The sequence below is a fragment of the Heterodontus francisci genome, chromosome 14 (genome assembly GCF_036365525.1).
Source record: "Heterodontus francisci isolate sHetFra1 chromosome 14, sHetFra1.hap1, whole genome shotgun sequence".
Classification (NCBI taxonomy): domain Eukaryota; kingdom Metazoa; phylum Chordata; class Chondrichthyes; order Heterodontiformes; family Heterodontidae; genus Heterodontus; species Heterodontus francisci.
Window position 1 is genome coordinate 98,175,826 of NC_090384.1, and position 13,071 is coordinate 98,188,896.

At 48.1% G+C, this 13,071-nt stretch overlaps 1 protein-coding gene across 5 annotated transcripts in view; it reads left to right on the forward strand.

The window, feature by feature from the left end:
- The window catches only part of LOC137377350 (uncharacterized), a 161,041-nt gene that overhangs the window by 51,154 nt on the left and 96,816 nt on the right, over positions 1-13,071 (forward strand). The window lies entirely within an intron of this gene.

Below are 13,071 nucleotides of genomic sequence, written 5' to 3' on the forward strand. Positions count from 1 at the left end.
AATGAGTTTTTGTGTATTGGTCATCTGCACTGTGACCTTTGACCCACCAGGTCTTTCCAAATGGAGCTGTGTCACTCAATTTTCTTTTTCCTCATTGGTTAAGTGTTTGATGACCTGTATTTCCCAGCTTTGCCCTTGGCTATTTTTAAATATTTTTGTTATTTCCCAATCCTGTCAAACAAAACTTTGCTTCCTAATTGCAATTATCTCCCCAAACGCAATCCACCAAATAAAAGAAATAAATGTTCTTGACAATTACAGGAAAAATACTTTCACTGTGATGGTAAAAAAAAATGCATTTATGTCGCACTTTACAGCCAATAAAATACTTTGAAGTGTTGTTGCTGTGGTAATGTAGGAAACGCGGTAGCCAATTTGTGCACAGCAAGCTCCCATGAACAGCAATGTGGTAGCCGATCAGATAATCTGTTTTAATTATGTTGATTGGGGAGAAAATATTGGCTAGGACACCAGGGTTAACTCCCCTACCCGTTGTCGAAATACTGCCAGGGGACCTTTTACATTCACCAGAGAGGACAGACAGGACTTTGGTTTATCGTCTCATCCAAAAGACAGCGCCTCTGACAGTGCAGCACTTCCTCAGTACTCTACTGGAGTGTCAGCCTGGATTTCTCGGCTTAAGTCACTGGAGGTCAGTTCCCAGAAGCTCTCATGAACCCACACCATAGATTTCTCATCTTTCACTCCCCATTAAGCAACCACAAACCGCAAAGTTCAGTACAGCATTCCCTTTCAACTGAACTGCTTCACGCTCCCTGGTTATTCTGTGCTGACTTACAGCCTCCCTCACCTATGTTTACTCTGGACCCCCTGTTCTCTAGGACAGTGTCGATCTCCACTCCAGCTCCGTCTAGGCTCCACTGCTTACTCCCTTCTAACCTCTATATAGAAAGAAAAGAAAGTCCAGTGGACATATTAATTACTTATTAATTACTTTAATCAGAAAAACCTAATTGAATTGCATTTTATGCTGTTCAGAAGTAAACACATAATTTGAAAATATACACTGAGGCTATTAAGCACAAAGATAAATGCAATTTGGCACAAGTAAACACAATTTGGAGCAATAGATCAAAGACGAGAGGAGCTAATTATATCTAGCAATCAGAAAATTGCAAGCCAGTTATTAGAGAAGAATCAAGCTGATATAGAAAGCAAGTAAAATATAAATAATGCTTTTTTAATACTTTAAAAATTATGTTGAATATTTTTGTCTGTGTGCAACTACTGCATGTGTATCACTTCAGGATATCGTGCATTTAAAGAAAAAATGCCCCACACTGAACTTTTTTTTATTAAACATTTTTTATTACAGATACAGTTGTGTTTATTGGGTGGGGGTGGGGGGGGTGCAGTTTCCACTAGTTTTTGCATCCAGATTCCAGCTCAATCTAGGCAGAATTGGGTGAACCAGCACAAAAGAGTGGGGAATTTTGAACGTTAAGCAAGTCACTCCCAAAACCACTTACACTCGTGTTTTCTGTGATCTTTCCACTGATAGAAGATTCAATTTTCCCGAATCAGGTTCTGCCTATGTAACTGGCCATGCCCCCAGGTTGAAATTGCGAGAATCTGCCAATTGCACTGATTGGGGAAAGACTTTTCAAATTGTGCTTACTTCCACAGGCACCAGTAGGCACGTTTTAATAGCTCTTGATATTAAAAGATATTTAGTGTATGAAGAAACTGACTAGTGTACACCAGCGAAACTGTCAAGTGGTTCTGTATAGTTTTTTTAAAACTCATTTTCAGTGATTTTAAGTCGGGTTACTCAAGTGGAGGACTGGATACTTATTTTGATAAATCCATTTTCAGCTGTATTAATAAGACTGCACCAGGTTACCCTTCTTAATTACATCAAGGAATAGTTTTTAACGGGAAGAAACAATTATGTTCGATCACGCTGCTCAATTCCGCTGGTTCATAGAAGATTTTACGCTTGTGCAAATTGTTTTTAGTAGAAACTTGGAGAGTAACCTAAGCAATGCGATTTCAAGCACATTTTTTTGGTTACATGGAAGGAAGGATATACTTGCTATAGAGGGAGTGCAACGAAGGTTCACCAGACTGATCTCCGGGATGATGGGATTGTCTATGAGGAGAGATTGAGGAGACTGGGCCTGTATTCTCTGGAGTTTAGAAGAATGAGATCTCATTGAAGCATACAAAATTATTACAGGGCTCGACAGGGTAGATGCAGGAAGGAAGTTTCCCCTGGCTGTGGGGGTCGAGAACCAGGGGACTCAGAATGTGGTAGGCTATTTAGGACTGAGATGAAGAGGAAGTTCTTTACACAGAGGTTGGTGAATCTGTGGAATTCTCTACCCCAGAGGGCTGTGGAGGCTCAGTCATTGAGAATGTTCAAGACTGAAATTGATGGATTTCTAGTTATTAAAGATATCAAGGGATATGGGGATAGTGCGGGAAAATGGCGTTGAGGTAAAAGATCAGCTATGATCTAGTTGAATGGCAGAGCAGGATTGAGGGGCCGAATGGCCTACTCCTGCTCATATTCCCTATGCCCCTATGTTCCTAAATTCTTGATCGCAGCTGAAGTGGAAACTCCACCCCAGTGGGTTTTTCTTTTTACAGCCCTCTGAGTGAAGGAATTTCTCATCATCTCAGTCCTAAATGGCCAACTCTTTATTCTGAGACTATGGGCTGCATTTTACAAGTTCGTCGCCACTTCACTGATGGCGGATCAAACACGCGGGATTTACTCCACAGAGCTGCTGCGATATTAAACCTGGCGGCTCATTTACATGGCCGGGGTGGACAGCCTCCCCCCTCTCCTGCCACGGTGACGTGGGAGAGGGCGGACGGTCCATCCCTGGCAATAGCATCTGGCGCCATTGCGTGGGTGCCGACGCCATTTTTAAAGGGCTTCCAGCCCTTCAATGTAATTTACATTTTTAAAGATATATGATTGTAAAAAAGTAAAGTTATCGCGACCCTCTCCCACCAACACCCCACCCACCCCCGACCTTAAAATTTATAATTTGCCCTCTCCCCCCACCAAAAATTTACCTTGTGATCCTGACCGCTCCCTCCCAAAGTTCATAAACTATGACCTTTACCCCTTCCCACCACCCCCTCGACCAATCAAAATCTTTGAATCCCGCTCCCCCCGCACCTGCCCTGAAAACTTACCTGTTTCCCCCCCCCCCCTCCCAACCAGTGTTCCACCTCTGATCTCTGAACGGAGATCCGAAGGTGCAGGAGTCCCGGCAACCAACCTTAATATCACAGCGGGACAGCTGGTGGGAGCAGGTAAGTCATTAATTCATTAACATATTTAAATCCTGCTCCTGTCACCGAGCAACGGGGGTGCTGCCACGAGGCCTTGCTACTGCCGGCAATATCGGATCGGGCCTTCCCAGCTTCCCATGACGGGCCTCTCCCGGAGGCATTTTCCGTGCCCCCCACCATGACCCCCAACGTCAGGGGTCAGTAAACCTCAGCCCTATGTATGATAGTTCTAGACTCTCCAGACAGGGCAAACAGCCTCTCTACATTGTCAAACCCTCTCAGAATCTTAAATGTTTCAATGAGATCACCTCTCATCTCTCCTCATAGGACAACCCTCTCATCCTAGTGAACCTTCAGTACATCCTCTCTAAGACAAGTATATCCTTCTTTCAGTGAGGAAATCAAAAGAGTACGTAGTATTCCAAATGTAGTCTCACAAAAGTCTTGTACAATTGCAGCAAAACTCTTGTACTCTAATCTCCTTGTAATAAATGCCAACATGTCATTTGCCTTCCTAATTGCTCGCTGAAACTGCATATTATTTTCTGTGTTTCATGTACAAAGACATTCAAGTCCCTCTGAACACCAACATTTAATAGTTTCTCACCTGTTAAAATATTCTGTTTTTCTATTCTTCCTTCCAGCGAATAATATCACATTTCCCCCACATCATACTCCATCCACCACCTTGTTGCCCACTCACTTAACCTGTCACATCCCATTGCAGATTCTATGTGTCCTCCTCACAGCTTTGTCCCCCCAAGCTTTGTATCGTGAACAAACTTGGATACATTACACTCAACCCCTTTGTCTAAATCATTAATATAGATTGTCACTAGTGGAGGCCCCAGCCCATATCCTTGCCATATCCCACTAGTAACAACCGGTCAACCTGAAAATGATCCGTTTATTCCTACTCTGTTTTCTATTCGTTAACGAATCGTCTCTCCATACTAATATATTACCCCCAACCCATGAGCCCTTATCTTTTGTGTGGCACCTTATTAAATGCCTTTTTTGAAGCCGCTTTATCTACCCTGCTTGTTGCATCCTCAACAACTCTGATAGATTTGTCAAACATGATCTCCCTTTCCTAAATCCATATTGACTCTGCTTAATAATATTATGATTTTCTAAGTGCACTGTAACCACTTCCTGAACAATGGATTCCAGCATTTTCCCAACGATTGATGTCCGGCTAACTGGCCTGTAGTTCCCTGTTTTCTCTTTCCCTCCTTTCTTGAATTATGTTGTTACAGTTGCTACCTTCCAAGTCACTGGGAGCATTCCAGAATCTAGGGAATTTTGGAAGATCACAACTAATCCATCCACTGTCTCTGCACTCACTTCTTTTAGAACCCTAGGATGTTGACCATCAGGTACAGCGGGTTTGTCAGCTTTTAGTCCCATGAATTTCTCCAGTACTTTTTATTTACTAATATTAATTACTTAAAGTTCCTCAATCGCCTTTGACCCTTGGTTTCCCACTATTTCTGGTATTTTTGTGTCTTTTACTGTGAAGAAGGACACACGATTTTTGTCTAACATCCCTGCCATTTCTTCATTCCCCATTATAATTTCTGCTTGGTATTTCTACTTGTAAGGGATCCACATTTACTTTCGCTACTTAGTGTACAATAATTTAAAAGAAAATCTGACACTCCAGTGCTGTACTGAAGGAGTGCTGCACTGTCGGAGGTGCCATCTTTTGGATGAGATGTTAAACCGAGGCCCCGTCTGCTTAGTCAAGTGGGTATAAAAGATCCCATTATTTTGAAGAAGAGCAGGTGAGTAAACCTGGCCAATATTTATCCCTCAATCAACATCACTAAACCTGGTCATTATCACATTTAGTCGTTTGGCAGTACAGAACGTGAGTGTTGCTGAAAATGTCCCTATTTTCAGCAATACTCATTATCACATTGTTGTTTGTGGGATCTTGCTGTGTGCAAATTGGCTGCTCCGTTTCCTACATTACAACAGTGACTGCACTTCAAAAGTATTTCATTGTCTGTAAAGCATTTTGAGAAGTCCGGTGGTCATATAAGGCTTTATATAAATGTCGAAGTTCTTAAAAACGGGTTTTATATTTTTGCTCGTTTACTTTCATATTCTGTTTTTTTCCTGTTTGTCAACTTTCTGTCATTTTTCTACTGATTCTTAACTCTCACAATCCTCAGGCTTACTACTTTTCTTGGCAACATTTTAAGCCTCTTCTTTTACTCTTAGCTTCATTAGTTAGCTACAGATGGATCACTTTTCCCGTGGAGTCTTTGTTTCTCAATGGAATGTATATTTGTTGAGAAGTATGTAGTATTTTTTAAATGTTCGCCATTGCTTATCTATCATCATACCTTTTAATCTAATTTTCCAGTCTACCTTAGCCAACCCACCCCTTATATCATCTAATTGGCTTTAAGACTAAGACTCTAGTTTCAGGCTTAAGTTTATCACTCTCAAAACGCAATGTGTAATATTATGATGATTTTTCCTCAGAGGATCCTTTACTAATTAACCCTGTCTCATTACACAAGACAGATTTAAAATACCATGTTCCCTGGTTGGTTCCATGATACTGTCTTGAATACATTCCATGACCTCATCTCCAAGCTACTTTTGCCATTTTGATTTGTCCAGTCTTTATGAAGATTAAAGCCCCCCACGATTATTGCATTACCTTAGTTACAAGCTCCTCTTATTTCTTGATTAATATTCTGTCTAGCTGATCAGCTATTGTTAGGGGCCTTTAAGCTACTCCCACCTGCGTTTCTGACTCTTGCTATTTCCCATCTCCACCCATACTGACTTGACTTCTTACTCTTCCGAGCCATGATCTTTCCTCACTACTGTCCTTATATTATCCTGTATTATCCCCTTCCATTTTGTCTGTCTTTTCACAATATCAAGTATCTTGGAATATTTAGTTCCCAACCTTGGTCACCATGCAATCCCATCTCAGTAATGGCTACTAGATCAAACCCATTTATCACCATTTGTGGCATTAATTCATCTATCATGTTCCAAATGTATTGTTCATTCAGATAAAGCACCTTTAATTTTAATTTTTGTTTACCTTTTTTGCCCTTACTGACTGATGCACTATCACTGTTAAACTCTTTGTCTCTTCTTGTCACGCTCTGCCTCCCTGTACCCAAATTGCTACGCTGTTCTGTGGCCTTGACTTTTTTCTTTTGATTCATACATTTTCCTTCACCTGAACCCTCCTCTGATTTTTTTCAATTTGCAATAAAGTAAAGTAAGTCCATTTTTTTGGGCCATAAACACTGCTGGAATGTTGCGCAACATTTGTCTATATCGGCCATTTGGGAATGAGCTGCAAAATAGTCGAGGCTGATGGAAAACAGATGAAATATGTAAGGCTATGATCATTTTGTGTTTTTAAAGAAGTGAAAGTGACAGTGGCTCAATGCCATGATGACTTGTGTCAGAGACAATATACCATGACTGTTCTGTTGCCTTGTGAGGTGTGGAAAGCAGAAGGCAGCCCTCCGCTGCCTGATCTCGAGGGCACCACCCCCCCCCCCCCCCCATGTTTTTGTACCACTACAAGCCTACTCTTAAGCTGGGATTTTGTGAGACCCCTTGAGACGGGGGGGATGGGGACAGAGGCAACAGGTGGCGAGGGGGGGACAACGGGGCGGAGGGCCCGTCGCCTAGCAATCTTCACGGCGGCAGGATAGGCTGATGACGGCCTTCCAGCCCAAAGGCCAATTGAGGCCCTTAAGTGACCTATTAACGGCCAATTAAGGGCCTCTTCCTGCTGCCACTAGGATCTTACCAGCAGCAGGGGGTGCGACCTTGTAAAACGAGGCACCCTCCCTGCGGGCTTGGGTGGGGGGGAGGGGGTTCCCTCCTTTGTGAGCAATTTGTGGCCCACGGAGGACCTCCAACGGGAACAAGTTTACCCTCTGGGAACCCCCTCCTCCTGGACTGCACACCCATCCCCCCTTGCCGGGGCCTTCCGGACTGACCCTGGTGACCCCACCTCACCAACCTCTGGTTTGGGGTTTCAGCGCTGGGCCTGAGTCCGAGACTTCTGCAGTACCAGCAGTGGCCACCGCTCCTGGTGGTGCTGGCGATACTGCCGAGCTGCCGGCCCTCTGATTGGCCGGCAGCTCTTGGAGGCAGGATCCCCATCCTGAAACTTTGATTTAAAAAGACCAGAGGATCTCTCTGTGGGGGGGGGGTGGGGGCATGAAAAGGCAAAACTAGGAAGTTGGTTCTTTCCAATGGCAGATTTGAACCTTTGGAAAACTTTGATTCCAGTAATTCTGAGGCCAATCAAAAAACAGAATCCTCGACAGCTGATCCACTATTACAAAAAATAATTGATTCTCAGAATGTGGGCCTCACTTACAAGGCTGGAATTTATTGCCCATTCTTTTTTGGCCCTGAGAAGGTGCTAGTGGGCATTCTGTTTGATAGAACAGAGTTACTTGCTAGGCCAGCTTTCTCTTTTATAGAGAAAGGAGCTCCAGCTTGTTCAATTAGAAAATGCCATCACCTCATTTGCTCATAAGTAATCACTTTGCAATCTGCAGCCATAGAATTTTGAAGAATGGGAGGCGATCCAATTGAAACATATAAAATTCTTAATGGACTTGACAGGATAAATGCTGGCAGGATCGTTCCCTGGGATATGGTGATTATGCAGGAAGGTGGAGTGGAGGGAGCAGTTCAGCAGTGATCCTGTTGAATGGTGGAGTAGGCTTGCAGGGTCAAAGGGTCTACTCCAGCTCCTATTTCTTATGCTATATTCCAATGTAGAACACTATAAGCAGTTTCACTTGCTCTCCAGTTGACCGTAGGAGTTTGCAAATAATCAGCAATTAGCTAAATTTGCCTATTAGGACAACTACTCAACAGGCCAGATTGGACAAAGCTCAATTTTATCAGCTACACCTCACCACCCATGAGCAATGCCACGGGAGATCCATTGAAGCACATTTACATTCTGAGTCAGTGTTTAACTGCAATGTTTAAGAATTTTAATGGATAGATTTACATCAAGATGCAAAGTTAAATTATTTTGTAATTGAAATGCTAGATGATCAAAAATGATTGCGAATGTCATATGTTTTGAAATTTCACATCCGTGAGACTAAGTTTCTCAGATACGCCATTGCCACGAAACAAATAGTAAAAATCTGTTTATTACAGTCCTCCTCACTTTTAAATACTGCTGGCATTGAAGAAACTAAGGTTTAGCTTTGCCTACACGATAATGACTGTATTTAGGGAGCCCATCGCGGGTCCTGGCGGCACTGTCGCTGCTCGTCACATGTGCGGCCAACTGACCACGATTACGCAGCGGCCAGCCCATTTGTGACAGGAGGCGGGGGGCCCGTCTCATTGGAGGAAGGAGGCGGGTGGCGAGAGGCTGATGGTCTCGTCAGCGAAGAGGAACGCAGGTGCTGACGCCATTTTTTAAAGCGCTGCCGGCCTTGTTTAAACTGCTGCTTCACTGACTGACTTTGATGCTGCTTTTCCTACTGTGCTGCTGACCACCCCACCCTGCCTGGAGTCCCTGTGCTGCTGAGCCCCCCCCCCCTGCCTGGAGTCACTGTGCTGCTGACCCCCCCCCGCCTGGAGTCACTCTGCCGCTGATCCCCCCTGCCTGGAGTCACTGTGCTGCTGACCCCCCCTGCCTGGAGTCCCTGTGCTGCTGAGCCCGCCTCCCCCCCTGCCTGGAGTCACTCTGCCGCTGAAACCCCTGCCTGGAGTCACTGTGCTGCTGACCACCCCCCCCCCCCCCCCCCGCCTGGAGTCACTCTGCCGCTGATCCCCCCTGCCTGGAGTCACTCTGCCGCTGATCCCCCCTGCCTGGAGTCACTGTGCTGCTGACCCCCCCTGCCTGGAGTCCCTGTGCTGCTGAGCCCCCCCCCCCTGCCTGGAGTCACTCTGCCGCTGATCCCCCCTGCCTGGAGTCACTGTGCTGCTGACCACCCCCTGCCTGGAGTCCCTGTGTTGCTGAGCCCCCACCCCCGCCCCCCGCCCGGCCTGGAGTCACTGTGCCGCTGATCCCCCCTGCCTGGAGTCACTGTGTTGCTGAGCACCCCCCCCCCTGCCTGGAGTCCCTGTGCTGCTGATCCCCCCTGCCTGGAGTCCCTGTGCTGCTGATCCCCCCTGCCTGGAGTCACTGTGTTGCTGAGCACCCCCCCCCCCCTGCCTGGAGTCACTCTGCCGCTGATCCCCCCTGCCTGGAGTCACTGTGCTGCTGACCACCCCCTGCCTGGAGTCCCTGTGTTGCTGAGCCCCCACCCCCCCCCCCCCCCCCGCCCAGCCTGGAGTCCCTGTGCTGCTGATCCCCCCTGCCTGGAGTCCCTGTGCTGCTGATCCCTCCTGCCTGGAGTCACTGTGTTGCTGAGCACCCCCCCCCCCCCGCCTGGAGTCCCTGTGTTGCTGAGCCCCCCCTGCCTGGAGTCCCTGTGTTGCTGACCCCCCCTGCCTGGAGTCACTGTGCTGCTGACCCCGCCTGCCTGGAGTCACTCTGCCGCTGACCCCCACTCCTTGCCTGGAGACACTGTGCTGCTGACCAAGGCCTCAAAAGGCCAGGAGTTCTCTGGAAGCCAAGAGGGACCATATCAGGTGGAAGAGACTGGGTGGCCCCATGGTTTAGCGATGCCTCCCTGGAGATTCTCTTCCAGGCTTCTAGGGAAAGTTATAAGGTCCTCTTTCCAAGGGATGACAAGAAGAGATCCACCCGCCTGGCCAAGCGAGCCTGGTTGGAGTTTGCAGTGAAGGTCATCCCCCAGAACTGAGTCCAGTCCAGGAAGCGGGTGAATGAGCAACTTCATTCTGCCAAGCTGAGTGCTCCATACCTCTCTCCTATTTGGGGTTTGCATGTGGCTACGTGAGAGGCAGAGCGACATGGGGAGGGAGTCACCATAAAGGCGACAGCAAGGGAGTTAGGCATTACCACATCCTGGCAGAGACATGGATGCATCTTGGTGACAGGCCACCTTCTTTCACAGCTCAGCCCCATGACGTCTCCTCAGAGCGGACGTGGGGAGGAGCCGTTTAGGAAACCGTATCTGGGGACGAGAGGCTGCCACCAGCAGGACTGTCCTCTTGTTCTTCCTGCGGAGTCTTACTATGTCCCTCTTTCCACTTGCAGCACAAAAGGGCGCATAACGCCAGGGAGACCTCACCGACTGGTGGCGGAATAGCCGATATCCGGCTTCTTTCCCTGGTTGAGGAGGAGGCACGGGAGCTAGCGGGATCCCAGGGCGGCCGCTCAGTAGCGGATGGTGGGACTGGAGACTCCACGCAAGAGAGTGAGAATTTTCTTCATTTAACATCCACCACACTTCTGGAGATCCACATCACGCATGATTGGCATGACCAGATCTGCACAGCCTAACGCACAGGTGTTTGTGTTCTCTCATGCTGGTCGTGGTCCGCAGGAGGCTCCATCTGAAGGATGACAGCCGTTAACCTCTGAGGAGGAGCAGTCAGAGGAGGCACTGTCACATGACTCTCCTGCACGTTTCACCAGCGCAGATACATTCACCTTGGTGGGTTTGCGCTCGGCCTTAAAATCAGCGTCACGAGCTGGTGAGAGCACCACATGGCTTTCTCCATTGAGAGGTTGGCGACTTCATGGAGAGCCATTTCCCACAAATGAACACAGACCTGCACACCCATCACCTTGGCCATGATCTCAACACAGCAGTGACAAGACGAGAGAAGGGCAAGATGCCTGGAGTCTTCTCCAGGTCCTCATCCTTCTCTGGTCAGCAGGGAGGCTCAAGTGAGCCTTGAAAGGGAGGAGGAGAGGCTGACCTCCACAGCTGGGGGCTCCCCTCAAGGCGTTCCGAGTGTGGACAGCGGCTCCTCAGCCCCTCCGCCAGTGAGCCCAGCTCCAGTAACCGCGACACCTGAGGAGCGTCCTGCTTCAGTGCCGGGTCACTCCAGGCCTCAGGCACCCAGAGCACGGCTACCGAAGACATCCCTGGCCAAGGGGCAGCCTGATCAGCAGCCTGTCTCCAGCCCAGCTGCTGCGCAGAGGTCACTCCTCATAGAAGCACAAGTAAATGTATAAAGAAAAGCACTTAGACACAACTGGGGTTTCACTGGTGGTTGACATTTGTCATTTGTACGGTGTTATAAAGTTCTGTCATTATTATAGTTCTCATTCATTGTTGAAAAATGCTCATTCTTTCATGTCTTCATTGTAACATGCTCCCTCAATGGGCTGCCAGTGTAGCCACAGCACTCTTTTGAGCGTCTCAGATGTGCCAGAGCACATGGTTAAGCTGGATGCTAGGCACGGAATCCAGATAGAAAGGAGGCGACAGACTGAATCCATTGAGGTGAGTGTTTATTGAGTTCACTTTGAGAGGCCATCATGGTGGCTGGAAGCTGGTAAGTATGCGATTGTGTGCTGCCTCTGGCCTGTCGCTCCATGTGCTTGCCCTTCGGTGCAAGGGTTCAAGATCAGTGCAGCCTGCTCAGTCGCCTCCTCCGTGTTCCCCTTGTTGGTTGAGGACTGGCGATCAATCATGTCCTCTTCATGCAAGGCCTCCCCCCTCTGCGGTGCTGGATTGTGCAGACAACCACAATATGTGAGACCCTCACTGGGGCATACTGCAGGTATCCACTGGGTCGATCGAGGCACCGGAATCTCATCATCTACAGCCCAATGGCCTGCTCGACGGTCGCTCGGGTGGAGCCATGGCAAGTGTTGTACCTTTTCTCTGCTGCAGTGGAGGGTTCCTCACAGTCATCAATAGCTATGTTTTCAATTGGTAACCCTTGTCCCTGAGAATCCATCGCTGAAGGCGAGCGGGGGCCTGAACAGTTGTGGGACCAGGAACTGTCGCAGTATGTAGGCATTGTTGCTGCTTCCCGGGAAGTGAGCACACACTTGTAGGAAACGTTTTCGGCGGTCATAGACTAGTTGAACATTGAATGGAAGCCCTTCCTGGTGATAATCATTTACGATGTAGAAGGAGGCCATTTGGCCCATCATGTCCATGCCAGCTCTTTGCAGAGCAATCCAGTCAGTCCCACATCCCTGGTCGATCCCCAAAGCCCAGCAAGTTTATTTCCTTCAAGTGCCCATCCAATTTCCTTTTGAAATCATTGATTGTCTCCACTTCCACCACCCTCCTGGACAGCGAATTCCAGATGATGAAGTCCCTCTCTGTCTGACTGTCGCCAGGCCTCTTGAACAGGGCGTTAGTCACCTCCTTGATGCAGCAGTGGGCTGCTGCCTGGGAGACTCCACACATGTCCGCGGTGGATCCCCGGAAAGATCCAGATGCATAACAGTTGACTGCCGAGGTGATTGTCAGGGCCACTGGCACAGGGTGACCACTTAATCCCATAGGTCACAACTCATCCTGGAGCATGGTGCATAAATCGGTGATGGCCTACCTGGAGAGCCGTAGTCTTTGCTGACAATGCCGCTCGGACATGTGGAGGTAGCTGATTCGGGTCCAGTACACTCATGCGGCACAAGTGGGCCCTTCTTGGCACGGCTGCCTGCTGTTACTCTCGTCTTGGAGCTTCACGGGCAGGTCCAGCTTCCTCCTGGCCCTCCCTCTGTCAGAGGCGCTTCATCATTCCACGGGGGTCAACAAAGACAGGGTGTATGAGACCCAAGCCAGCTGATCAGTCGGCCTCCAGCACATTGTCCTTGCAGAGACGAACTTGCCTTGGCTCGGCTTATGTACTAATGGTGCTCAGTGCCCACCCTTGCTGAGAGCCAGCCCAGCACCCAGTAGTATAGCCACCCGGTCCTCTCACCCGAGACCAAGCACACTCATGCAGAGT